Here is a 4,920-nt window from a genome sequence, read left to right on the forward strand (position 1 = left end):
CCCTAAGACAATGTGCATTAACCAATGATGTCCATCGAACTATGAAAATATACATCTACACAATGGGCTGTTCAACTGTTAAGGGCACAAAACTCTGAAATTCACAGGTAAATGGATGGAGCTGGGATCAAATCATTCTAGGGAGGTAACCCAGACCCAGAAAGGCAAGCATCGCACATTTTCTCTCAGTTGTGGACATCAGCTTTATGTCTTCACATTTGTATGTCTCATTTGGGATGTTCATGAGCTCAGGAAAGTAGTAAAGGGTGGGCTGGGTAGGGGCTTTCAAGGGAGGGGAGATTGAAAGCGGTAATAAAAACACAGAGGCAAAGTTCCAGTTGACTTCATCAGTCAATCATGGGAATGTGTAACTTGAAGAACAGAGACAGAGGGACTGTGAGATGAAACTCAGCTAGGCAGGGTCACCCCAGGGGCCTGCTCTCCACACAGTGCTGGTACAGCCATGGCCTGGTTCTGCCGGAGTTTGGCTCCCCCTTCTGGTGACAGAGAGAGACAGCAGCTCCCGTGGCTAGGTCATTCTTTGAGCAAAATGAAGAAACAGGTGAGAGAGGGTGTGGAGAGTAGAGAACACTGGGAAGAAATGTGGAAATGAAGCGACTGGAGAACTGACTCAAGGCCTAAGAGCACCTACTGCTCCCTCAGGGGGCCCAAGTTCAGTTCCCAGCACACATACCCTGTGGTTCACCACTTCCCTCTAACTCTAGCTCCAGGGGATCTGGCACCCCTTTCTGGCTTCTGCAGGCACCTGTGTATACCTGACATGCATTCAGATACATAGACACATAAGTAAAATGAAAAAATATTTTGGACGAGAGAGAATGACTAATGAGGATGTCTTTGGGCCTCCCTTCTCTTGACTGTTCCCCTCCCTCCCTCCTTCCCTCCCTGTGGTCTCTAGGTAACCTCCTCTAGGTGTCCATCCCATAGCCTCTGTCCTTTGTCCTGATGACATCACCTCCCATCCTCTCTTCTCTTTCCCAGAAAAGCCATTTACACGTTCTTGTCATTTTATTCTTCCTGAGAGTCCTCCTCCTTCTCCTCCTCCTCCTCCTCTTTCTCCTCCTCCTCCCCCAGATCTGAGGTCACACAAAGGAAACTGCAGCCCAACAGCTCTCATCCATGCCTTTCCTTGACTTGACATTTTTCAGCCAGAACAAGAAGGAACAGGGGCTGGTTCCAGGAGCACTTTAGATGCGGGGGAGTGGGGGAGGTAGAGGGGGTAGCTGATGTAAAGAGAGAAGACAGAAGAAAGTGCTCCATGGTCAGTGGGATATGGGAGGGAAAGGAGGCCCTTTGGCAGAGAGGAAGAGACAGAACTCCAAGAGAACCCAGACTTTTTTTTTTTTTTTTTTACCATTTCTCTGGGAGCAAATAGCAGTGCCAGGAGTTATACCCCCCACTCCCACCCCACCCCCACCCCACCCCCACCCCACCCCCACCCCCAGTTTCCTCTCAAAATTGGCTGCTGTCCAGGGCAAAGAGGGAGAGAAAGGAAGAGAAAGATAATAACAAAAGCAAGGAGAGAGCTGGAACACACACAGTGGTCCCATAAGTTGCTCACCCTACAGCTGTATTGAGATCCAGGAGCTATCTGTTCTAGGAAATTATTGGCCAGTGAGATGCTCATTGGAGGAGTGTGCTGGCCATCAAGGCAGATGACCTGACTTTAATACCCAGGACTCATATGATGGGTTGTCCTCCACACATGTTTTATGGCATATGATCACCACAAATAAATAAGTGATGGAATTTTAGAGTATGTATGAGTGTGCGTGGGTGAGTGTACCTGTATGCACACACAAAGGCCACAAGAGGGTGCTGTGTGTCCCTTTTCACCACTCTCCACATAAGCCTTTGAGGTAGCATCTCTCCTAGAACCCAGGACTCATTTTTTTTCTTGGTTAGGCTGGTGATCTGCCTGTTTCTGTCTATCCACCCCTTGTCCCAAATTGAGGCAGGGAATATAGGATATAGGGCATCTGGCCTGTTACATGGATCCTGGGGTCCAAATTCCTTGGACCTCGTGATTGTGCAGCAAGCACACTTAACATCTGCGCCATCTCTCCAGTCCCTTATTTTGTTCTGTGGTTGGTTGAGTCAGGGGTTCACTAAAGACCAGACTGGCCTGGAACTCATGAGCCTCCAGCCTCAGTCCCCAAAGTGCTGGGATTACACGTGTGTGCAAGCCTTCCGGGCTGAGAGGTGGTAACGCACACCTTTAATCCAGGCAGTCAGAAAGCAGCAGCAGGTGGATCTCTGTGAGTTCAAGGCCAGTCTGGTCTACAGAAGGAGTTTCAGGACAGCTAGCACTACACAAAACTCTGTCCTGGAAATCAAACAAAAAGAACAACCACAAAAAATAACTATGAGCTTTCAAAGTAAGCTCCAGGAGCCATTTTTAGAATGAGGTTCATGGAGAAAGGAAACACTGAGAAACACAGACAGACAGACAGACAGACAGATGTACACATGCATGTGCACGCATGTACACACACACACACACATGCACAAAGAAGAAAGGACCTTTATTATACATGCAACAGAAAACACAGGTCAAACTAGGTGTGATAATAGCTATTATACAACTTGGAGATGTAGGAGAATCAAGAGTTCAAAGTCATCCTCTGCTAAAACTGGAGTTGAGGCCAGCCTAGGCTACAGATACCCTATGTCAAAACAAGAACAACAAAGAAACGCAAGGGGATCTGAAATGGCTCATTAGGTAAGGTACTTGATGGCACGCTGTCACGACAATTTGAGTTCCATTCCTGGGACCTACATGGCTGAAGGAGGAAACCAATACTCACAAGTTATTCTCTGACCCCCAACACACACACACACACACACACACACACACACTGAAAACAAAACAAACAAACAGAAAACCACAAACCACAGGTTAGAGAGACCATAAAGAGGCAGTGAAGGAAAGACAGTCTCAAATCAAGGACCTGCCAGCAATGGCTGTGACAGATGTTTTCTGCCACAAGTCACCTTTGTCTGACCTCACACACCAGTTAAAGAACTCTGAAGTGGATGAGTCGTCCTCTCTGCCTCCATCCTCACTAGCCCGCCCACCCTTGTCTCTCTCCCTAACCTCCTCATTCTCCTCAGAAGCTCACAAACCAGGATCCCTGCTGCTGCTGAGAGCCGCCCAGCCCAGCCGGTGCTGCCAGCTCCACACAGGTTAGAGCCTGGGCTGGAGGGAGGGGAGGCTGGGGGATCTGACAGCAGTGATGGTAAAAGCATCTCAGAGACTGGCAGGGCCATGACAGGATGGGGCAGTAGGGAAAATGGGGCATCTAGCATGGGTCAGTAGGAAGGTATGCACAGAGAAGCAGAGAGGAGGGAGTGTGGGTATGGTCAAATTCCACGTGCGTGATAGTGGGTCTGAGAAACGTGGGTAAAGGTGGATAGAGGAATATTTTGCTTGTTTCCTTGATTTTTTTTCCTTTTTATTACATTAGTTACTAATTTGGGGTATGTGTGTGCTCACTTATGTCCCACAGCACGACTGTGGAGTTCAGAAGACGACCTGTAGGGATCAGTTCCCTCCCTATACCTCTGTAGCTCCTGGGAATTGAACTCAGGTCCATTAGGCTTGGCAGCAAGCACCTTCACCTGTTTAGCTGACCTCTGTTTTTCAGGCAGGATCTTATGTAGTCCAGGATGGCTTCAAACTTGTCCATGGAAGAAAATGACCTTGAATTTCTAATCCTCCTGCCTCTGCCTCTGGAGTGTTGGGGTTATGGGTGTACAACACCACCATACCTGACTCTGGAGAGCCTTATGCTGTTCTTTTCTGGTCTCAGTGTTCTATCAGTAAGCTGTCTATATCACACATTGCAAAACCATGGATTCAAATAATCAAAAATTAAAAATAACCAGGGAAAGCTAGTTAAATGGCTAAACTGGTAAAGGTGGTCGGAGCTAACCCCAATGACCTGGAATTTGATGCCTAGGAGGGGGAGCTGTCCTCTAAACATGGACATTTTTCTTAAGTTTCCTTAAGGACACAGTGTTGCATTATTTACAGAGGATTTTTATTTTCGCTGTGCTAGGCAACACTGCCCAGAGGCAATCTAAGTATATAGGAGGGGGCTGGAGAGGTGGCTTGGCAGTTAAACACAATGGCTGTTCTTGCAGAAGACCTGGGCTCCGTTTCCAGTACCCACATCAAGCAGCTCACAGTCGGTTGTAATTTTAGTTCTAGAGGCTCTGACCCCTGTCCCCAGAGCAGAGGTGCAGAGGTTCTATGCAAAAGGCTCTAGAAGAATGGCAGATGTGGGTATCCGTGGGGAAGGGTCTCATGAGTACTGCAGACAGTTGTACATACGTGTACATTTTCTCTCAACCAACTCTCTCATTTCCTTCCTTCCCCTCCTGCTTTCCTACTTATTTCTGAGTGCTGCCTGTGTAGAGGTCAGAGGACAAACTGAGGTGTTGAAACTCACCCTTTGCCTTGTTGTGGGCAGGGTCTCTTGTTTGCAGCTATGGAGCTGTGAACACCAGGGGAACTGGCTGTGAGCCTCAGGGAACTTTCCTGACTTCCCCCTCCATCCATCTCAGTGCAGGACAACTGGGAATCCAGATGTACATTCCTGCAACTTGCTGCTACATGAGTTCTGGGGCCTCAAGCTTCCCAAGTGAAATGCTTTGGCTTTGTTTATTCACTAAACCATCTCCCCATTCTGCATGCGTTTTTGTTTTTGTTTTCTCTCTCTCTTCTCCTTCCCTCCCTTCTCCCTTCTATTCCTTCCTTCCCTCCTTTCCTCCCTATGATTTATTTAATTTATTTTATTTTATGTGCATGTATGTCTGCATGCCTGCCAAGGCTAGAAGGTGATACGGGATTCCCTAGAACTGGAGTTAGAAGACATTGTGAGCCACCTGGTGTAG

The 4,920-nt window shown here is 47.8% G+C and overlaps 1 protein-coding gene across 1 annotated transcript in view; it reads left to right on the top strand.

Moving 5' to 3' along the window:
- The first annotated feature begins 2,948 nt into the window (after positions 1-2,948).
- Positions 2,949-4,920, top strand: part of Galp (galanin like peptide) — an 18,408-nt gene continuing 16,436 nt past the window's right edge. Inside the window, exon 1 of the mRNA XM_021166545.1 lies at positions 2,949-3,207. The gene's annotated coding sequence lies outside the window, so the exon portion shown is untranslated. The remainder of the gene's footprint in view (positions 3,208-4,920) is intronic.

The sequence above is a fragment of the Mus caroli genome, chromosome 7 (assembly GCF_900094665.2).
Source record: "Mus caroli chromosome 7, CAROLI_EIJ_v1.1, whole genome shotgun sequence".
In the NCBI taxonomy this organism is placed as follows: domain Eukaryota; kingdom Metazoa; phylum Chordata; class Mammalia; order Rodentia; family Muridae; genus Mus; species Mus caroli.